General features: G+C 45.7%; 1 long non-coding RNA gene across 1 annotated transcript in view; it reads left to right on the plus strand.

Annotated features, from left to right (window-relative positions):
- The window catches only part of LOC144123147 (uncharacterized), a 33,185-nt gene extending 12,509 nt beyond the window's left edge, over positions 1 to 20,676 (plus strand). The window contains exons 3-4 of the long non-coding RNA XR_013313025.1: positions 11,418 to 11,481; positions 20,418 to 20,676. This is a non-coding gene — a long non-coding RNA (uncharacterized LOC144123147). The remainder of the gene's footprint in view (positions 1 to 11,417; positions 11,482 to 20,417) is intronic.
- Positions 20,677 to 22,696: the final 2,020 nt, after the last annotated feature.

The following is a 22,696-nucleotide window of genomic DNA, read 5'->3' on the forward strand; positions in this document are numbered from 1 at the left end:
TAACTGACGGACTGAAGTTACGCAGGCTAACTATTTAGAGCGCATCGCAAAACGGCAGCCCTTTCCTCCTCGTGCAAAATAAAGATTTGAAGACCACCGGATTTTTTTTTTGAGAACCGGCGCGTAAACTTCTAAACTGCGAAAGAAAAGCATCTTCTGCCAGGCAGTGATGACCTTTTCAATAACCTCTCTGGAAACAAGCCGATCACTGTGCTCTATATCGCGGACCGGTAATTTTAAACATCACTCCAGGAATGCTCACCTGCAGGACGGCAGCCTTTACCACTCCTGTAGGGCATATGAACCAATGTGTATGGTGTTTGAACTCGCAAATGACCCGCCAGTCTACGAGAGGTTGATCACGAAGGCTCTGAGCCCCTGGATCTCAAAATCTGTTTTTGTTTGCTATCTGGATGACATTATCTTTGCTGGAAAAAATTGTCAGACCATATGATCAACGTTGAGGACGTTCTGAAGGCTATATAGAAAACGAGCGATTGCTGTGCCTATCGAAATTCGTGTTCGCTGCTGAGTCGAGTGCCTGAGAATACCTTGTTGTTACGGCGGGCATAGTCTCTCCTGGGAAAAGAAACTTGAATCGATAAGCGAGTTCACTGAGCCAAGAAACGCAGTAGAGATAAATCGAGTCCTTGAACTCACCGGCTTCATTCGAACCATTTTGAAATGTTAGTCCTTGATTACGACCCCATTGCATACACTTCAGAAAAATGGAACTGAGTTCAAGTGGACAGAAAAAGAACATCAATCTTCCCAGACACTGAAATGAAAGTTGCTTGAACTTTATATGAGAACACGGCTGAACCTGAGCTCCATACCGACGCGAGTCAGCAAGGTCTTGCAGGAATCTTACTCCATAAGACGGAGAGGGCGGCTGCCATCTCGTCTATTCCTTCATCTGTCGGACCGCACACTTCTGCTGAGGAAAGCTGCCACTCGAGCAGGCTTGAGCTCGTGGGTGTCGTCTGGTCTGTCGGCAGACGACAACACTTATTTCTCGAAGTGAAGTGCACAATCGTCACCGACTGCAGTACGGTGACGTACCTCACCAGCAGCAAGAGTAGAAAGCCACAGGTAGCGCGATATATATAGCATTTGAGACAGCAATACCGCACCGTATATTGTACTTAAATCAATCCGAAAGTAATTCTGAATAAGAGGAACAATTTGGAAGGTCGCAAACACTGATTTCTGAAAGTGCGCGCCTATAGTAACGAGTTCATCAAATCATAAATTGAATGCATTATCAAAACTAGTGAATGAAAAGCAGCAGAGCACCCTCAACCTCATCACATTGGTCGAATGCCCTTCGAGATCGTCCGCGTAGACAACCTGGGGCTCTTTACAGTGAACAAGCGGCGTAATACTACAAGTAATAATATTATTTCGTTTTTGGGGAAAGGAAATGACACTGTATCTGTCTCATATATCGTTGGACACCTGAACCCAAGTACGTTTTCTGGCAATTCAAGGAATTGTGAACAGACTACATCTGCCAAGAATGGTAATGTCGTGCCGCGCCACTAGCTTCACATCTACAGTCTTCCTGAACTACTGCGGGAAAAATGTGATTCAGCACACCTTGATCTCAAACGAGCATATGCAATTCGAGTGATAGGTTGAGATTGTAATCGTGTGGTAATTCCGGCCATCCCGACTACTGCTCAGAATAGCAACCAATGAGACCGAAATGGCACCTTCCTGAAATGCAAGGGAATGTCAGTAGCTCTACGGTTATGCGCCAAACATTTCTCAGAGGAGTCTCGACGGGCTTCTACCGGAGCCAGACTGCTGCGATTCGATGCAGTTGCGCGACGCGGCAAAGGGAAACATTCGGAAAGCGCAGTTAAAAACAAGAAACAGCATGACGCCCACTGCGTTGACTCAGCTCTCTACAAGGCCGGAGGCATAGTCATACTGCTCCTGCAACCACTGCATGCACAACAATCCACGAACACGTAGCCTAAGTTCAAGCAACCGTTTAATTTGACGGACGTATAACGATCCGACAGCTATCGCATTTCATCCTTTCGCATATAAAAGGGCTCAAAGTGGCCGGACTACATTACGGGTGCCCGCGCGTGCCAAAATGAAGCATTTCAGGATGCTATCAGATAGCGATCAGTGCGACAGTGAATCGAACTGATGTGCTTCTTCAGGTTTGCCGAGCGTAACAATACTGTCAGGTTGGCCGAGTATAACAATAGCAATCCAATGTTTCTAAAAACCCGCAAGCCGCGCCACGACGACCCCCTTCCTCCACCTACCTGGCGTGAAATATGCTCGCCTGTCTGTGCTTATGCAAGCCGCGTCCCGCCACCGCGGATCTGAGCATTTACTCTGAGTTTTCATGTATAACACGGAAGAGTTTGCGTTCACAAAGTACTGTAGTAGTTTGAGTTCGCGTGGCTCCTTTGCGGCAGAGCCGGTCGAAGGAAACCCCGCTCACGCATCAACAAATTTACTTTTCTACGGCAGATTCGCGATAGGGGTAGATAACGCGTTCAATCCCATAAAATGTTTATACAACCTTGTCCGCAACAGCCTAGAGCTTACGTTCTCAAGACTAGGTGACGCATCTCTGTGCAGCACCAAGATCCTAATATTCCTGCCGTGTGAATTAGCTTAAAGACCGAAATATTTTACGATGATTCGACGTGATTCAATGTTTCCTATTTATGATTTTTCCAGGTAAAACAATGCACGTTTTTCAGACGCCATAAAATATTGCAATATAAGCGCCGGTTTAACCCATGACAATGCAATCAACAAAGAAGCGCTAGAAAGCGCGGTATGATGTTGTTCACGGTGCTAGTTTACATATCGGCTGGATTTATCCACACTCTTCAGTGCGTTCTCAGCAGCTTCCAAACAAAGATCTGTGTGCTTTACCTTCGCTAATGTCGCTTTTCTTCTTTCCAGCAGGGTTCTATGTGGTGGAAAGGTACAACCGCCGTAGATTACATGATCATAAGGTTACCACCCTTCGTGGTGTAAGCTGTGGTGACGCTTAGAGAGCTTGGGAGGCTGTATTCGACAAAACAGTTCCCACATGCTTCACCTGGAAGCTGCATACACTAGATTAATTAAACTATACAAGTTATAAAAGTTTTCAATTGTCAGTAGCTTATGTTTTTGCACTCCTAAAGGAGCGTCCATTAATCTATCTCATTTGCTCTCTTCGCTCAGCATAGCGTGCCACAGCGGCGGAACGGAAAACAAAAATTTTGCTTCCTTCTCTTGGTCATGAGTCCAGCCCATTCACACTTTTCAGTTCATTTTATTAAATTATGGGCCCCAGGGATGATGCATTACATTAGAGGTGGGAATTGTTGGGTTACATTGTTGAGACAGAACATAGTTTTTACACATTCAAAGAACTTAGATTAACAGGTGATTACAACTACGACTTGAATATCATTTCGAAGGCCATTCCAGTTTGCAGCTGTTCGAGGAAAAACGAATTAGAAAGAGTGAAGGAGCATAAGAGCGGACGGGCGACATGAAGCTAATGGCTGTTGAGGGGCGGTATGTGGGCTGGGAGAACAGTATAACGTGCATCGCGTATGGGGCTGTTAAATATTTTATGGTATAAAGATAGACTGAAAGCGCGACGACGGAGTGATAAAGGCGAGAAACCGAAAGCTGGTTTTAAGGCGGAAACGCTGACGTCGTAAGAATACGATGCATTAATGAGCCTGGCAGCGCGGATTTTGAACGAATTCTAGGGCATTAATAAGGTAAGCTTGATGAGGATTCCAAATGAGGAATGCGAATTTTAATTTGGACCTCACATTTGACTTATAGGCTAATGGAATGCTGAAGAGCGTGGTACAGATGACTTTTTCAGAATCCTATTGTTCAGTTGGCTGATGATATCGTGTTAGTGGAATGCAAGCTCCAGGGCAAATAACTAGAAAGTGTCACTCCTAAATACTTATATGACTTAACTGGTTCTATGGGAACGTTAGAGATTACGTAGAAAGAGATACTAAGATTACGACGAAGGTGGAAGCATAAGAGCTTACATTTATTGAGATTAAATTCCGTTAGCCAATGGTGATGACAGTTCAGAACAGCATTAAGGTCCCTTTGAAGTGATGATTGATAAGAGGGGGGGGGCAGTAATGAGGCGATAAATAACACAACCGTAAGCAAACAAGCGCATGTTAGAGGTGTAAGAGGTGTTTCTTAGGTAACGCTGAGGACAACTGGAGCAGGGGTGAAGTAGTGGTGGTCGGCTTAGATAAGATAAAACTTCTATAGGATTGTCGGGAGAGAAATTAGGCTTCTGACATTTCGCTGCCCGCGCATTACTTGCATCAGGAACTGGAGCATTTAGTATTCCTCTTAAGTAAGAGTGGGGCGCAGCTGCATGAATGCGAAGTGAGCGGCGACGCAGTGAAGGTGAGCCCTGCTCGGAGAAAGCGGAGCGTTCAGGTTAACGAGGACGACGACTCTGAGGAGGCTTGGCTGTCGCTGAGTATTATGTTTGAGGAGGGCAGTAGTGGGCCACTCGGAGTAGTAGCGGGTATACTGGTACACGACGACAAGAAATCGGGCCCCCCTGACCAGACAAGCCTCAAGAATAACACTTAGGGAGACTGTCACCAGTGCGCTAGGGATTTGTGATTTGTACTAGCGGTAGGAAAAAAGGTCTCGTCGCTTAAGGGACCTGAGGCACAGGCTCTTGAGGCGTAGCGTAACTCGAGAAGTAGCTACGTGGCCTCGGCCTTATAGCCGCCTGGACCGGCGGAGGGGCTTCAGCCACACGTTCGGTGACGGCATGGCAAAGGTCGGACGCCATGCATGGAGACGGCCCGCAGCGGGGTGGCAGAAGGAAGAATTGACGAATAACTTCCTCACGTATGAAGTCTTTGAGCTGTAGCTATAATGCCGAATGGTCAGGTGCAGCTGACCGGCCAGCAAACGACTCGACAGGCGCGGTGGTCTGGCAAGTGAGGAGCCTTCATTGCGCAGCTCGTCGTAGCTCTGGCAGGGACTGAAAACTTCTGAAACGGCGCGGAGATCTCGGGAGAGCAGCTTTTGAAATGCGTTTTCCTCGGTTTTTTTCAAAATATGTTTATTTTGTCACCTTCGAACATCTGCGCGTTGACGAGCGAGCACATGTTGACCACATCTTCGATATAGGTGGTAAACACCTTGCCCGAATGCTGAGATCGTTCGCGCAAGCGTTGCTCGGCATCCAGCTTTCGGACAGCAGGACGGCCGAACACTTGGAAGAGGTTCCTCTTGAAGGTAGCCCGCGTGGAGAGGTCACCTTCTTGGTAGCGATAACCGATACCAGAATATCTCAACCCCGGTCAAATATGAGATGTAATTGTTCAACTTGCATGGTGGCGTCACCCCAATCGTTATACGCGCTTACCCGGTCGTACACTGTAGGGCAGTCTTCTGTATCATGGATGGATGGTGTGGAGAACCTGTTTCCCCCCTCCGTTTCCATGCGGCCCATCTTCATCGTCGGCCGTCGGGACGAACAGCCCCGGCTGGGCGAGGAGGGAAGTCTCCCTCATGGGGGAAAGAGAACGGCGACGGGAGCGCCACCTCGTAGGTTACGCGGAATTCTGCGGAACCGGAGAGAACCCTTCGGGATCCGGCCAGCGTGGTGAGCGGTTGGAGCCGCACGCTCTCGTCACCTTCCGCGGCAAGCACACGGGGATCCGTTGTGCCTTGCCGCTGGACTTCTGGTTCCAGGCAGCGAAGCGAGCGCAGCAAACGCGCGCTCTGGTCGCCTTCCCCGGCAAATGCTAGGGAATGGCTTTGCCTCAAGAATGCGGCGCGCACGGGAGAACCCGGCCGCCATTATCGGCGCATACAAACGTTCGCCGCCGATACCTCCGAAGCCGCGCCCCTGCCCCAGCCGGTAAGTCGGAAGTCCTTCTTACGTAGCCTTCTATTTCCGAGGAATGCCTCGTTGATGTTTTGTAGCTAGCTGGCCCGCTCTGTGTATTAATTGCAAGTGTAATAAATAGCATATGAGTGTTCACGCTGTGTCGTCCCTTCCCTTTGTCCCTCGAGCACGAACCCCTCCGCGGTTAGCGAGCGGGAACGCTGCATCCGCGGAGTGGGAGTGCGGGCGGGGCGAAAGGCTTTGTCCCCCCGTATTTCCACAATGGCGCCCCAACGTGTGGCAAGCTCTTGGGACGAGGGACGGCAGTCAGTTCGGTTCGTGGAATGCCCGCCCGGATTTGGAACAGCGTTAGGCCTGAACCGAATTCGGAGTTGCTAACAAGGCGAAGATGCTTTCTTGACAGCGAGATGAGCGTAATAGCAGCATGGGAGGATTGCCGTGCATGCTACGCTTTTGATGAGCACTTCATCGGTACACCTGTGGAAGGTGAACCTACGAGGTCCGCTCATGGAGAGCGAGACCGAGACGTCCACGGAGAACAGCAAGCCAGAAGCGAGTGAATGCGGAAGCCTGGAGGGTGGCCCGATTTTTCTTGTACATAGTTGTAAATATTCTCTGTTCTGTCTCTTTGGCTCTGGGAGCCGGGTGCCGTAGTCAGCTGTTTTGGATTGCAGTCGTGATTACAGGAAAAGCACCGGGGCGCTGCGACACCGCGAGAAGCGGTAGGCGCCGTTCGCGTTAGGGTCACCTTGGCAGAGACGTATCTCCTCGTGGCGTTGTGTTCTAGCTATTGTCCTTGGCCCTTTGTTGGCACCCGGAAGTGTAAGAGCGAGTAGGCCTAAGGCTCTTCGGGAGCTGCCTGTCGCTTTTGGGAGGACATAGTCGTACCGTGGCACAAGCACGCGCAAACGGGTTTGCTTGTTTTATATTTAACCTCGCTAGAGCCGAGAGGTCTCGCTCAACAACAGAAAGCTGACTTTGTTCGAACGAACTTATTTTTTGGGCTGCGAAGCGAATTTATAATTTCGCGGAACCAGAGACGCTAACGCAGCTCAAGTGAGCTTAACATCACCATGCCGGAAAGCGAACCGCGAATGTGCTTCGTCCGAAGTGAGCCAGCTACGTTCAAATGAACCGAGCGTTTGGGCGGTGCCGGATAGGATTGTTAGGCACTTGCATTGCTCCGCATTTTACCAAATGGTGAGTTTACGCGGTCTCCATTGTTTTTGATGCAAACTTTTGGAGATCCTAGGAGCGATATGCAGAGTTCAAGAGAAGCTGCCCCGGCCTGCTGTCCATTGTATGGGTCTCTGCCTGCTGCCTTGCGGCCATGAGTCATCGAGCTGCAGAGTCTCCGGCGAGCAGTTTGCAGCGGCTACGAGAGGGGGGGCCAGCCCCTCTACCTTCCAACAAAGGCGCGTCGGCGCGAACAACACCCTCCCGACACGCTAATTTTGGATGCCTGCCGCGGGACAAGGACGGGTGCCTGGTGACCTTGCTGCTCATCGGATGACCCCGGCACCCCGCCTGTACGAGCTGTCTTGCAGTCATCATCGCAACGCTCGTGGCCCCTTCGTCGATGGCATCCATGGACGGGTTCAACCGTAGGCCGACATTTAAGGAGGGAGGGATGTGGAGAACCTGTTTCCCCCCTCCGTTTCCATGCGGCCCATCTTCATCGTCGGCCGTCGGGACGAACAGCCCCGGCTGGGCGAGGAGGGAAGTCTCCCTCATGGGGGAAAGAGAACGGCGACGGGAGCGCCACCTCGTAGGTTACGCGGAATTCTGCGGAACCGGAGAGAACCCTTCGGGATCCGGCCAGCGTGGTGAGCGGTTGGAGCCGCACGCTCTCGTCACCTTCCGCGGCAAGCACACGGGGATCCGTTGTGCCTTGCCGCTGGACTTCTGGTTCCAGGCAGCGAAGCGAGCGCAGCAAACGCGCGCTCTGGTCGCCTTCCCCGGCAAATGCTAGGGAATGGCTTTGCCTCAAGAATGCGGCGCGCACGGGAGAACCCGGCGGCCATTATCGGCGCATACAAACGTTCGCCGCCGATACCTCCGAAGCCGCGCCCCTGCCCCAGCCGGTAAGTCGGAAGTCCTTCTTACGTAGCCTTCTATTTCCGAGGAATGCCTCGTTGATGTTTTGTAGCTAGCTGGCCCGCTCTGTGTATTAATTGCAAGTGTAATAAATAGCATATGAGTGTTCACGCTGTGTCGTCCCTTCCCTTTGTCCCTCGAGCACGAACCCCTCCGCGGTTAGCGAGCGGGAACGCTGCATCCGCGGAGTGGGAGTGCGGGCGGGGCGAAAGGCTTTGTCCCCCCATATTTCCACAATGGATGGATGGATGGACGGACGGACGGACGGACGGACGGATGGATTAATGGATGGATGGATGGATGGATGGATGGATGGATGGACGGACGGACGGACGGACGGACGGACGGACGGACGGATGGATTAATGGATGGATGGATGGATGGATGGATGGATGGATGGATTAATGGATGGATGGATGGATGGATGGGTGGATGGATGGATGGATGTATTTATGTATGTATGTATGTATGTATGTATGTATGTATGTATGTATGTATGTATGTATGTATGCATGTATGTATGTATGTATGTATGTATGTATGTATGTACGTACGTACGTACGTACGTACGTACGTACGTACGTGGATGGATGGATGGATGGATGGATGGATGGATGGATGGACGGACGGACGGACGGATGGATGGATTACCTAGAAAGGGGTTCCGGTTGGCTACCCTGCACTGGGGAAGACGAATTAGTGAACTAAAAGGAGGAAGTGAGAAGGGGAAAAGGCATAACACACACAACGCTGTCACAATTTGTCACTCAATCCAGTCGTCAGTCCCGCAGAAAAGGGTCGGGTCCCGCTGGCAGAGGGAACCGGAACATAGGATCACCGGGCCAACTTGCAGGGCTTTATGGTTGGCGTCTGCGGGCATACCGTGGGTCGGTAGCGTGCGGCTGCGGAGTTCCAGGGCGTACGAGGACGGCAAACCGAACCTCCACCAAATGTAAGAGAGGTTTATTTGGTGACGCTGATGACGACGGAAGCACCGGGGCAGCAGTGGTGGTCTGCCGTCGGTCAGGCTGAGCAGTGTATCGCTCGGAGCGGTGACAATGTGGCTGGGCTAGTGTCCATCTTCTTCACATAGGTTACATTTCTTGGCTAGTCATTAATGTATTTTTAAAAAAGTAGCGGGCCGTGTACAAGTGCTTGAGGGACGTCCAAAGTTAATTGGAGGCAATTAGAATTCTTGTTGTTAACCGAAACACACTGGGAGTGGTGAGTGAGGAACCCGTCAATCCTCGAAATTTTGGGATGCAAAATTATTCGGGAAAGTTTAATAAGTAAGTGTTATGAGGTACCTGGTCGAAGGCTTTAGGCAAATTCAAAAATATGACGTCGGTCTGGTTATTAGCATCAAGGTTCATGTGAAGATCGTGTAAGAAAGTTGCCAGTCGGGTCTCATAGGAGTAGCCCCTAAGAAATAAATGCTGTACTGGAAGAAAAAAAATTTTTTTACAATCAATGAATGCCAAGATATGGCTTTAGATGACATGCTTTATGATTTTTCAGGGTACGCTGATTAAAGAAATGGGACGGGAATTTAATGGCGAGTTTTTGTTGCCTGATTTGTGGGGTGGAACCACCTTCCTATGTTTCCAATCGCTGGGCAGTTGGCCTGTAAGGAGTGACTAGGCGAGCAACAGCCACAAAGAAGACACAGATATTTCCTTTGTGATTTTTTAGTATTTTAGGATTGATATTTTCGATGCAGGCAGTAGATGAAGGTTTCATGTTTTATACTAATGGTAGGTGTCCTGTTGAGAAGAATATTAGGGAAGGAATATGATGTTGAATAGATGTCGGTTCCTTAGTAAACACGAATGATAATGTTTCATTTATTGTATTTGCAAAGTCTATGTCAGAAATGGGTTCACCTGATTCATTTTTACGCACCTGTTGCAAATTCGAAATGGTGCGGGTATATTGCGGGTTAATGACTTGCCAAAACTTTCGACGGTTAGCGGCCAGCATTTTAGGCAAACCACAATTAACTAGTGTTGTTTGGTTTCACCAATTTTTTTCAGTACTCTTTTTCAGCCGCGTAACACTTTTTCTCTTTGTTCTGACTTGTGTACAATTTCGCTGAATGGAAAAAAAGCTCCTTTTTGTTTTCCAGACGTTTTCAACAAATGGTGAACAATAGATTGGCAAGCTATTTGGGACAATGTTTTAGAAATAAATTTGCTAACTCACAACGTTTCGTTTTGTATAAACACCAGTTATCGTGAATCGTTCGTTGACGATTTTTAGAATGAAAAATGGGAACAAGAAAGCGATTTTCGTTGTTAATGGCAACATAGTTTTCTTTATCGCGTATTTGAATCGTCTTTTTATTGGTTATGCGGGAAAACGGTTTAATGGCGAAGCATGCATGTATTACTTTGCAATCATTGATACCTGAGTATGTGATGGAATGATATGTGAAGGCAAACATCAAGAAACTGATTAGCATCACTATTAGGCGAAGTGGTTAGATTCTGCCAATCGATACTAGGAAAACTAAAGTCACCAAAGGGTAAAATGTCTCATTAGGATGCTTTGTTTTGATTTCATCTAGTGTGTCATGAAACTTACGGGCAAAATCTCGGCTGGTATGGGGAGGTTTAGAGCAAACGCCGAAGAGAACTTACTGTGGTGAATAAGTAAATAAGAGCCATATATATTTCGATCTGTGACGAAAGATTGATGGCTGTATTGTTAGTTCCTCTTTGGATGCAATAAGTACTCCTCTCCTCCTATCTTTGCGGTCGTCGCGAAAAACAGGCAAATTTCGAAAATCAAAATTTTGCTATGAGAGATTTAAGTGTTTAAACATCTTTTCGTCAAGATTAGTAAGTTCCTGGAACACTATGAGGCCAGATTAGAAACGATGCCTCGTTATCATATGAAACTACGGATATTGGTAAAATCGCTGGCAAGGAAAGTGTGCGTGTGCATTGTTTGTTTGGTGTGCTGTACGGAACGTTTCTGATGGAATGGTTGCTATTGTGTTTGTGTAAGAGTTTGCGATGCCTTGTCTAATGAGTAACGTTTTGGTCCTATGTGCAAAGTTTTGAAACGCAACGTGAGTTTTTCTGTTTTTGATCTCGCTCGCATAAGAAAGTAGCTGTTTTCGAGCGTTACCGACTACAGGAGAGAAGTCTTCACCACTATCATAATATTCTCCTTTAAGCTTTCTTTTTTCATACAAGAGAGGGTGCTTAATTTCCTTTTGAAGGATGTGGATTTTACAATGATTGGCCTCAAGACTCGTGACGACAAATGGCTTGCGATGGTTGCACTCAGTAAGAACTAGCCGCTGTGATGAACGCAGTTGTGTTGGCGATAAATAAACCACACAAACACTCGTTGGGGGAACTATGCGCCAGAGATTCTTTGTTAATGTTCAAGCGTATCGCTACTCTGTTTGTATTTTCAGGGCAAGAGGAAGTTTAGAGTGTCCTGCTGAACCTACAGAAAAAATACCCGATTGTGTTGGAGACGTACGTCCTTTTTTGTATTTTTCCACAGAAATTGTACCGCAACAATGCCCGTTGAATTACATGTCCGGCCCGTAATATACGAAAGCTTGAATTATTGATGAATCGAACGAAAACTATGCCACAAATTTAACTTAATACAATGATAAAAACGTCGACAACGAAGGATATGGTACTTTCAAAATTCCTTTCTCCACTTAAAAAGGGCGGCTTTCTTTCCTTGAGCCTTGTGACACAATAGAAATTTCGCATCAAATACCAGGTGCCTAGATGGCAAAAAGTTTATGCTCTGTAAAGCTTCGTCATGGATGGTGACCATGAATTCGTTGAAACTCATATCCCCACTTAAGGCAATCTGAAGTAATACACCCCCTTTAACGAGGTACCGAATCACTTCACGCTTTAGAAAAGTAAAGAAAGTTTGTGCAACGCGAAGTACAAAATACAAGTGGATATGTTCGGAATCTCGTAGTCCATGACGGCTCCACCAAGAATATGCTGCCACTGCTTTGTTTTAAAGTTTATTTGGTTTATGCGCCCAACTTTGCACAACAAAATTCAAGTCCACAGAGCGGTGAACTCTGGCAATATTTTTTTAGTTACACGAAGACGATAGCAGTAGCTCTTGAATTGAGATACATCTCGTGGGGCAATTTCTTGGCTATAATCCTTCATGAGCATTGCCACGTGGCAGATGGCATCTTTTTATCACATTTTTGATGAGCAGAGAAGAGGCAGGAATTACTCCCACTACACAGGCTGCATGCTGGATGAAACAAATGTGTGTTGTGGCCCACAGCTGCGATTCCACTCTAAAATATTCTTCTCTTCATCACATGTTACACTTCACATCAAGAATTGAACAAGGGAGGGGTAAACCTCTGGGCAAGCACGCTGAGCGTTTCCCATTCCTTGTTCACTTTGTGATCGCCAAGAAACATCTGACCAACCTCTCTCTAACACCGACGTCAAACAAAGGTTGATTTTGTGCATGATTTGCCTTGGCATGGAAAAATTGAAAACCGTTTAGCTTATCTGTAGCATGTACTTGCTCGAACAGGAAGAAATGCACATGTCCTTCTCTCCGCTGTGAGATAACCTGAAGAGAAACTCGGAAGCTGTAGCAAAGCTCATAACCTGCAGCATCCACGCTAGCACAGTATTTTTTTGGTCATTCGGCCCTCGGCTGTCATCAGTGCACTTTGTAATGCAGAATATGCCTGAGATAGGACCAGCCCGCAATGCGTAAGGAAAAGGCATGCTCTTCGAAGCAAATTGTGCGTATTGGAGATCATTCAAACTCTCCTTTCTCGGAAAGCACTGCATCAAAGCAGAAGTCTAGAAGCTGTGATGAGACGCCGAAACGAAGGCACGAGAGGCTCTCCATTCTGCCGTGCGCCACCCAATGCTACACATATTTTGGTTTTCCCCTTTAAGCGACCTAGCTCTTACGAAGATTCAGTTTTCTGAGTGTACTGCACTGATATTGTCGTAACAGCATTTCTGATTGCGACTGTCCTGGGGGATTGCGCTCTCTTAACCTGCAGGGATAATATTATTGTGACTCTACGACAAAACCTTATCAGGCAAAGTGAGAAGATTGGTTTTAACAGTAAAAATCCTTGAAACTAGGCTACCATGACGCATAAAAAAGTGGTTATTTGAAATTAATATTATTCTAGAGGCTTACTGAATGTTAATTTCGGCCTATTACAGAAATATCAAGACAAACTAGGGAGGTCCACTCTGTCCAATAAATTTTAAAAATTTATGCTATAAATTACCTTAGTAGTAATGGTATCTGTAAGTCCCCTCGATGTTCATTACAATACAATAGATAACATGCCGAAAGAAATAAAAGCTAGAGGATTGCACTTAAGTGTGCCTAAGAGCGGAAATTCGAAAGCCATTTCCTTTTATCTTTTTTTCCTCATTTTATTCATTGTTTTGTTCCTTCCACGGCTCGAACCTATGACCTTCGCAAACTTGAATGCACTACTTCTGCGAGAGAGGCTCGAACCCACGACATCTGAGGGACTCGAACCCACGACCTTTTTGTAAATCGCTATCTTGATTACTATCACCACTTCTAACATCACCATTATCATTATCATCGCTGTCACCAGCTATCACTATCACTGTCATCATCAATATCACTATCCGTCTAATTATACACATTAATTATTCATGTTAGAAGCTATCATTATTACGATCGCTATCAGTAGCTTTGTCAGTATCAATACCATCACTACCATTATCAGTTGCTGTCATTATCACTATCTATCACTACTATACTTACTTTATGTTGCTTATCAACTGCTGCTTAATCAACTTCACAATAGATTTTCACTACCATACAACTTATTATTCGCAATTCGAGCAGACACTTTGCGGCCAGCTTTCGTCCACACAACTCAACAGCCAAGAAAGGCTTACGCCTTAAAAAAGAAGGTGCAAAGACTAGCTCAGCCTTTTTTTCTGGTGTTGTAGCCGTGCATTCGCTATCCGAATCTAGGAATTAAAAGCCGCTGGTCTGGTACCTCCTTGGTAACTAAGTGGCCTTCAAAGCGACCTTTTCTCATATTATAATATTCGAACGGTAAGACTACAGCGAATGTGTCACACAGCTGAGATAAGGGCCTCACCAAATTCTCTCAAATCTAGAAAAGCAAAGTCTGCATACATCCATAACTTGTGCTCACTGCATTTTAAATATTCCGCTAATATTAACCTGCCAATATTCAAACTTATTAATTATCTAAGAGCGCGAGACATTGATTTTCAAGGTATATATGTCATCGGCCAAATACGGGCTGTCTTTATCGCCAAAGCCCTGGGAGATAGTTGCTTCTCCAGTACCCCTCCTAGATGGGGCCAAGAAGTACCCGTGACACGTACATAGGTCTGTGAAAACCTTGTTTATGGGTATCTCTGCGCGCACATCACTACCTACAGCCGAGTTAAAATGAAACTGAAAGAAAAAATTAATTTCTAGACACAATCTCCGCCTCAAAAGGCATGACACAATAGCGCTAACAGGTCTCGCGAGCGACAGCACTTCATCTCATCAGTATATTACCCGATCACGTGCTCTACTGTAGTTACCAGATCACATGATACAGCAATTTGAAATCACAGAAGCATACAGTCAATCGCGTACACTAATCCCTCACTGGCACGCGCTTTGCTATTCGCTTCATCATATTCCCTTGCAAGGCGCCTCCCCAATAACTAATATACTCATTAGCGTCAAGTCGAAAGCTACCACATTATGTGAAAGACCACGAGACCTACATTTAAAACCCCTATTTAACCAAAGCGTAATATTATGGCTGCATGACTTAGGGGGCTGCAGACTTTACTCCCAATTAAAGGGTCAGCGGCTCAATTCCGCACTATTTACGCCACTTTATTTTCAATGCAAGCCATTCACTTTATATACTTGCACGTCGTAATGATGTGTTGGTCTAATTGCGACCTTGTAATCGCCAAGCCGCCGCAATGGATCAGCAGTTGTGCTCAGCTGCTGATCGGAAGAGCGCGGGCTCGATCCTGGTCGAGCGGTCCCAATTCGATGGAGGCAAAATACTGTAGACCCTTGCTGTGCGATGACAGTGCACGTTAATGAACCCCAGGCGGTCGAAAACTTCTGAGCCCTCTGCTACGGCGTCCCTCCTAGCCGGAGTAAATTTGGGACGTCAAACCTCAAAAAGCCAAGCCCTGTAATCAAAATATATGTACCGTTTTAACCATTTCGTCTTCCGCCGCACCACGTGTGACGGCGAGTATTTTTTACCAATCGGCGGTTTTGCAACTCAACAACGCCTGGTACCGCAGTGATGACGCCGCCTTTTCTCCTGAACAAGACCCTGAATACTTTTGCGTTGAATATTTGTTGGCGATGGTAGTGTACATTGCGGAAAATCTGCGTTAGCTGAAATTGTTGCACATATCACTTTTACATTAATCGCTTTCCTATTGAGTCTTTAAATTTGATTTTTTCGTCGCTTCTTCGTTAGGCTCCTGCTCAGGCTTAAGCTGCTTATACTTAGGAGTTCCTGGTTAGCCTTGTTGTTGACAGGTATGAATCAGTGCTTCGGGCTTCCGGAGCCGAGGTTGCAAAAGAGTGAAGGTATATGGGTAGGCGATGCGTACAGGTTGGGTGGAGGGCCAAGGCTTGCAAGTGGAATAGGAAATTTTACTTGTGGGTGCTTCATCTGAAGGGCGATACTGGTGGGCGGGGGCTTCACATACCTTCGAGCTTTCGGTGGCATTGTGATGTATGCCCTGTGCTTTGTATTTAATTTCTAATTTTATTGCGCACGAAACGAAAACCTAGTCCAGTGAACTATGTGGATTTCACGAGACGGCTCGCTAACTTGGACTGAGGTCTCATCTGCTTACCTTTGTAACGATATATATGCTTTTTAATTGATGTATCAATTCAGGTTTCAGTGCGCATTCTTATGAAGACTCTATTTGATCTATATGTGATTGCTTCTCATTTATGATTTCTTGTTTTGCGCGCGAACGGGTGCTAGTGTATTCAGTGGTGCAATGTATTCTTAGACGATACATTGTCAGGTGTGCAATACATACTTTTTGCTTTGTCGATCATGGCAATACTCTGCAAATAAACTGTGACTCTCCTTGCAATGCACATACTAGATCTGTCAAAATGAAACAAACACACATGCCCGCTTACCCATACACGCACACACACAGGGCGCATATTTTGGGAGGAAAGAGTATCTGTGTCTCACGTGGTAATTACGTTTCTATGAATTTCAAAGTAAGCACTTCACTTCTTGAGATAAATGCTTGGAATTTGAGGACAGTGAGTTGCGGGTCAACATTTTACACCAGCAATGATATTTACTCTTGCTGTAAGCAGTACCGAGAAACGATGGAACATATTTTTATCCTCTGCGAGACCATGCAGCCCTCAGGTCAAGAGGCCCTCACAGAAATCCGGGATGCGCGGGGATGTAGGTATGAGCCTGGACCTAATCATCTTACATAATTTTGAACGAAGTAAGGTGCAAGTAGAGGATTGCGGAGAAAGGAAGTGAGTAGTCCAGAAAGAGAGCAGAACTGGTAAACCAATGACATTTCGCAGAAAAGCAGTTACTCATTATCAACCACCCCGATAGAAACAGGGTGCTTCCACTCATATAGCTAGGCTAATTTTGAATGACACCGGGATGGTAAGAATTGGGTGAGCCGCAGAGCTGCATCACATCTGCATTAGCAATGCGCCCCCATTTGACGTGAGACAGCTAGTTACGACCGGTTACTGGCCTAGAAAAATTACAATCAATTTAACTAACTTGGTTAAATGCGAAGCATCTCCGCTAGCACTTCACGATTCATTCGGCTTGCGGTTGGGGTCTAGGGCTTCAAGCTCTGTCTTCAAGCAAGGATCGGCAAAATATTGACTAGGGTACTTCAGTGGCACAAAGCTATAAAATGTTTGGACCGGTTAAGGCATTTTAAGAAGCCACTGCTATATACTTGCGTTCTGAATGCAATGCGCATGGATGGAAATTGATGGTGACGACGATCTGCAATGGACAGCGCGAGAAAGATTTTACAAGTCCTCAACAACGACAGAGAGAGACTGGCAGTTAAACACAAGGTGTGATCTGTTGTGGCAATCGATCGACTGTCTCATTCATTCCTTTTCTCTATTTTAAATCACGTCATTCTTGGTTCAGGTTTTCTACTGGGATAGACATTTGTGAAAAAATCTTTGACGCGCTTTATTCTAAATGGCTGCCACTCACAACCAGTCCGTATGGAGCCTATACAGTGCGCATACAGTCCTCTCTGAAACAGGGTTGCCCATTTTCCTTTGTTACTGTTCATACTACGCTTACAGCCACTTTGCATAAGTGTTATAACACTACAGTCTTCAATAGTTTCAGTAATATGGGCCACGAACTTGAGGTATTAGCTGATGCAAATGGCATTGCTGTTTAAGCCTAGCATCCACGAGGCTATTCGCTTACCGCATTTGCCAGAAGGCTTCGGTTCAGTGACTGGAGCTCTATTTAATTCTTCTAAGAGTTGTGGTCTCTGCTTTGGTATGTGGGGAACATTTTCTGCATATTTTGGAGCGCAGTGGACACGTATACTCCCAGGTAGATTGGCAACCCTTTGAGTGCCCGTGAAAATAGTGCACATTACAGTAAAGGCCGCGTGCCAACTCTAAAGTACTATGCTCAGACTTTAGTTTTCCATGGTCTCTCAATTTTTGTCAAGTGACCAGATGTAATCCTTTTCTCCCCACTGAAATCTAATATATACTCGAAATAATTAATTTAAAAAAATCCAGCTTTTCCACAGAGTTTCCCATACGTTGGGGGGGTTTCTTTTTTTAATCTATAAGGCATTATGACCTTTTCCGTCCTGCAGGCGCGGGTACCCTAGGTTTAGCCCGCATTAAATGTCAGATATTTTCACGTTTTATTTCTTTTTCTTTATGCTACAGACATCAAATGGCGTGCATTTTTGCAAGTCAATTAAGTTTATGTTTTACCAAACCTCATTTTGTCTTTTAGGTTTATGATCATTCGTATTTGTGGGGTAATGCGTTAGTTATATTTGGCTGTTCGTTTCTCCCCTAAATTCCTGTTCTCAGTGCCGAGAACACGGTTATAGAAGGATTGAATTTGTTTGATCTTCCGTTCGCCTATGTACCACTCTAAATATTTTGGTATCGTGGTACTGAACATACTCAAAAGAGTATATAATATGTCCTTCTCGATGTGTACAAATATAATTTTATAACCTATTAAAGGATACATTACCAGTTAAAAATTGTTTAAAGAAAGAGGGCCTTTTTTGTGTATACCCATAATTGCCGCCTTTGTGATCTTCCAGAAATAATTTATTGTTTCATCAATTGAAAACAGGCAATACTATTCTGGGATATGTTACAATAGACATAAAAATAAACATAGACTGTATTCTGTATGATATCTCACTGAAGCGGAATTTTTGGATGAACCCTTAGGCATGTTCTTTCTGATTGGGCCACACAGTATATGAAAAACACAGGTTATGAGCCAACATTCCGAATCTTTTGTTTCTGTAAAAGACTATGTCACATGGAATGATTGTGCGCCTGAAAGAAATGTATTCCCAGGCCAAGTCCGAACCGGAGTGGCACTCATTCTTATTGACGTGCTCATCATTTCCTCTTTCTTCGTGCTTGGTTGCTTAGGCGTGTCGTATTATAGATAGTGTTGATTTTTCCACTGTTCTCCTAAAGTGTAAACAGTCCATGTAAATGAAACATTGTATGACTGCAATGAATACGATACTGAAATAAACAAAGTGATAGCATAGTGCTCTCGTGCAGTGGGCAGCAAAGCTGATCTGTTCGCGCTGCCATGGATTTGAAACACTGGAGCGATGCAGTAACCGCCATGTATATTTTATTCTTGCACGTCTAGCTGGATGCAGACAAATAGAAAATTTTTTTTTGAGTCTGTAAGCCATAGCGCTAGCTCAGGCGAACATGGAAGAAGATACAGAGGTAGACAGTACGGAGGCTCATCCCGTCCCGTCTGTTTCTGTGTCCTCGTCCATAATTTTGTGTCGCTCATTTTACGGGAATGATAAAACATCTAGCCAAGGCAAAGCTTATGTTTCCTTCCTTTATTAGTGAAAGTTACCTTTTGAAACTTAGTTTGCTACGATACCAGTTAGCAAGCCGCCACGGTGGCTGAATGGTTACGGCGCTCGGCTGCTGGCCCTAAAGACGCGGGTTCGATCCCGGCCGCGGCAGTCGTATTTTGATGGAGGCGAAATTCTAGAGGCCCGTGTACTGTGCGATGTCAGTGCACGTTAAAGAACCCCAGGTGGTCGAAATTTCCTGAGCCCTTCACTACGGCGTCTCTCATAGCCTGAGTTGCTTTGGGACGTTAAACCCCTATAAACCAAACCAAACCGATACCAGTTAGCAAGATGACCCTAGCTTCTGACATCAGCCAACGCTTGTCGTACAATTCTCAGCATGTTACAATTCTCAGCATCCTGCTCAACGGTGTCGACTATATGATTCAGAAGTAGCGGAATAGATTTATTTTGAAAAGGAAGAATTTAAGCAATACTTTCGTTCTATTTCGCTTCTAGCTTTATATATGTTACCTTCTCTCATGGGATGGGGCAGAGCAAATAACGAGAGGTGTGCACCTAGATCCAAGTGCGAAGAAACAAATTGTCATTTTTTTGTTTAAAGTTTCATGGCCTAAAGTGACTCGGGCTAACAAGGGCGCTTTTGCCGAATGTTACGGGTAATTTCGGCCACTTGGAGTTCCTCAGAGTACACTGACATCGCACTGCACACGGGCCTCCCTCGTTTCGCCTTCATCAGAATGCGACCGCCGTGGCACGGCTTGCACCCGCGTCTTTTAGGTGTGGAGCCGAGCACCATAACCACTTAGCTACCGCGGCGGCTCAAAGAAACAGGTACGTTGACGACTATGAGGGCACATGGCGTTGTTTCTGTAACGGTTTTTACTTATACTGCCGACAGTCTGCCGAGCGTGGCCATCCTGTTTACTCCCCTGTAAACCTGTGAAGCCACGCTCCCAGTTTTTCGTATGGTTCCGTTGAAAACATAGAAAAAACTACCCTTGTATTTTTTGCATAGGCATAAAAAATCTCCGCATCACAGAACATACTCTAAGCGACATAAGAACCATTCAATTCATATAGAGAAAAGCTCCTTACACTTGATTGATATATGGAGTGCAGACTTCAAAGCTACCCAGTTATACAACTATGACGTTTACTTTGTTTAGGATTACTCTTTCGTTGTAAATCTTATTTGTTCGCAAATGAAGCAATGAGTAGTTGATGCTGCAGCGTGTCAAAAATGACAAAAATTCATTTCTGGCGCTTTTAAATCATTGATATTTCTATTCCAGGTCTGTGGCATCGGTACTTGCAGGTCGCCATGTCGCTGTCACGGTGGACCTCAATGGTGCAAGTCTTACTGCGTCTACCAGTAATAGGCTGGTGCAGAATGAAGTCGATTTCACTGCTACCTCGTCAGATTCAGTACAACCATAACCCTAAAAGAGAAGTATTAGTAGTCCAATTAGCGTTACTTCCTTGGATGCGCTTCTACATGCTTAACCTCAATATTTTTTTATAAACGCCTAATAAATGTCGCTTGAAACGCAACTGACGCTTGACTCACAATTGATTATATCACAGTTTCTTTATAGGTACGATATACAGATAGCATAAAAATATTGCATGAATAACACCGTTTTTAAGTGAAGTATAAAAATTATTTTTTAAAGGTTCAAAGGAGCGAAAGTTCCTGCAGAGGGGCTGCCGCCACACCAACAGGAAAAAACATGAGAAGCACTTTGCACATATCATGTTTAAACGACTTTTTTTAGAGACGCAACTTCGATAATGGGCGAGACACGAGGAGACCAGAGCGAAGATGACATAACACGAACTCTCCTGGCTTGCCGTCTCCGCAGCACAGAGCCTCGAAGCTTTTTCGAAACTGAACGCCATCCAGGAAACCCAGATATTCAAACTATGCCAGTTTTAGAATTGCACGGTCACTTACGTACAGTAAGAAACAGTTACGCGATGCAGATAAAAAGTGAACGCTGATACCAGTGACTACCTCGTACTGGTCAGTGGAGAACAACTGTAATGCAGAAAGCAGACCTCTGAGAGAAACGTTTATCGAAGTCCATCGAAGGCAACGCTCCGCGCACAAGCATATCTTGTCAGCGCATTTCGCTTTATTGAGGTCACTCTACAGTGCAGCTCGATCAACACGAAAATCAATATGAATTGTATCAGCAGCAATATAACGTGGACATTACATCTGTTAACCACAGCTCCCACAGCCAGCTATGCTTGACTGTAAACTGCACTGCATCATCATCATCATCATCATCATTATCGCATGCGAATACCAATGTCCTCAATTATTATAGAACTTATGAGCCGTCAAGAAAAACTGGACTGTTGAACAGCCACCATGAACCTCAATCTCGCTACATTTCCCCCCCGTTCTTCTTTACTGTTTTCACCCTCTTGTTTTTTACTGTTTTTCTGCATTGTTTCTGCTTGCTTGGCTTCTCTATGATACGCTTCTTCATCTCCTCTTTAGTACTTCATTATTTTCTCTTCACTCTCTCGGCAAGATTTTGCATTTTATTTTTATGTTTCTTCTTTCCGCTTCTTCTCTTCTCTTTGCATTCTTGGTTTGCCTTGGCTTGCGGAGTTCTATGACAACTTCTACTACACTCGCTCATGCGGAATTAGTGCAAGTGTTAAAATTTATCTGAACTATCAATTCATTGCAGGAGTACAGACATGTTCAGACAGCTTAAAAGCGCATCGCTCGGAGCAGAGAGGCATTTAACAAGAAACGACACACGATGACGCACCTGCACATTGGAAGTCTTAGAATGCTCTCCACTTCTTTTTGAGAGCGCAAGGAAGACTGCATCAAAACTGAATGGACGAAAACTGAGGCGACATCAGCTACATTCGTCGTTGCGTAGTTGCGCGTTATGTTCTGTTTGTTATTGTGAGCCTAACATAATCGTTGTTCAGCTGTGTGATCTGCGGAAACTTCTTCCACAGAAAGAAACCACGCACTGTAAAGCACACAGAGTCAAGTCTTTTCTAGAGCACAAAATGTGCCTTTCCTCACCGTGACACTCAGCAGCGAGACGACACTGACAAGACCTGCCCCATGCGTGCGAAACACGGCTGCACCAAAGTCACTTTCTGGCGCCTGTCCCGTTTAGCTGATGGTATGAAAATTAGAAGTCTAGTTCTCGCCTCCTTTTCCTCGTTTCCCTTTATCTGTTGTTTCATATGGCCACAGTACCAATCAATCCAGTGGCGCCATACCGCGGCCGAACTGTTTTAGATAGGACTTGCCATGCTTTGCGCAATCGAGGGGCTAGAGGTTTTCGTCGTCTTCCTCGCTCGAGTTTCCTGCTGGCTTGCACGCCCAGCACGTCTAATCAAACCTGGTTTTGAGTGCTTCCGCCGTTTATCGGTGACAAATTTGGTGGAGCAGCTGGATAGCGTCCCATGTACTCTGACTACGAGGACACTCCTGACGCCTGTTCTCCACGCGTGGACTCAACACCCGTCCACAAGGCAAGCCGCCGTCTGCGAGGCCTACAACCGTAGTTCGTTTAACTGATAGCGCCGG

The sequence above is a fragment of the Amblyomma americanum genome, chromosome 3 (assembly GCF_052857255.1).
Source record: "Amblyomma americanum isolate KBUSLIRL-KWMA chromosome 3, ASM5285725v1, whole genome shotgun sequence".
NCBI lineage: Eukaryota > Metazoa > Arthropoda > Arachnida > Ixodida > Ixodidae > Amblyomma > Amblyomma americanum.